A 1,263-nucleotide genomic window follows, 5' to 3' on the forward strand; every position below is an offset into this window, starting at 1 on the left:
TTTTGAAGTTCTCTATGGACGACGATGTCGAACACCCCTTAACTGGTCAGAGACCGGGGAAAGACAATTCTTTGGCCCGGATATGATTCAGGAAGCAGAAGAGCAAGTTCGTATCGTTCGTGAAAAGTTGAAAACAGCCCAATCTCGTCAAAAGAGTCAATATGACCGAAAACATAAGGCTATGACTTTCGAGGTTGACGAGAAGGCTTATCTTCGGGTCACCCCTCTGAAGGGAACCCATCGTTTCGGTATCAAAGGCAAATTGGCTCCTTGTTACATTGGACCTTTTCGCATCCTTGCCAAACGAGGAGAAGTTGCCTACCAGTTGGAACTACCTCCGCACCTCTCCAGAGTTCACGATGTCTTCCACGTTTCTCAACTCAGGCGTTGCTTCTCGGATCCTATCCGTGAAGTGGACCACGAAACGCTTGATCTTCAAGATGATCTTACATATCGAGAGTACCCCATTCGTATCCTCGATCAAGCCGAACGTACCACCCGGCGTCATAATATCAAATTTCTCAAAGTTCAATGGTCGCACCATTCTGAGGATGAAGCAACTTGGGAAAGGGAGGATCGTCTTCGACTTGAATATCCCGCCTTCTTCTCGGAGGAACCCAAATCTCAGGACGAGATTCTTTTGAGTGGGGGTGAGTTGTCACACCCTAGCAAGTCATGCATTAGAGTGTTGCATCATGCTTACTCTTTCATCAGAAACTTGAAATGGGGATCTGTGAAACCCTCAGAACCATTTTGAAAATGACCCAAATAAAAATTTCTCCAAAAGGATCCAAGAAAATGCTCATGTTGCTCTCTGAAAATTTTGGACAGAGATAAAAATCAAACCAATATTTTTAGTGGCTCATGGACATTTATTTTGGGCATTTGGAATTAATGCATAAATATTTGCATTGGAAATATATTAATTATATATATTAATATATGCCCAAATATTATGCCAATTATAAAAGAGCTCTGGAATAATATAAATAGCTCCTGCAAAAATTGGCATAAGTTAAATAAATGATTTAATATATTATTTAAATCAAAACAAATGTCAGAAATTAAAAAACAGAAAAATATATAACAGGAGGAGCTTACCTGGGCTCCTCCACTGTGCGGCCCAGCCAGCTGGCTGGCCCAGCCAGCAGCCGGCCCAGCCCACCTCCCTCCTCTGTCGTCTTCGTCCCGACAGAGGGAGGGGAGTGTGGCCGGCGCGCGCGCGCGCCACCGCGCCACGCCACCTGCTCGCCTGCTTGCCTG

Source organism: Triticum dicoccoides, chromosome 1B (assembly GCF_002162155.2).
Source record: "Triticum dicoccoides isolate Atlit2015 ecotype Zavitan chromosome 1B, WEW_v2.0, whole genome shotgun sequence".
Classification (NCBI taxonomy): Eukaryota; Viridiplantae; Streptophyta; class Magnoliopsida; order Poales; family Poaceae; genus Triticum; species Triticum dicoccoides.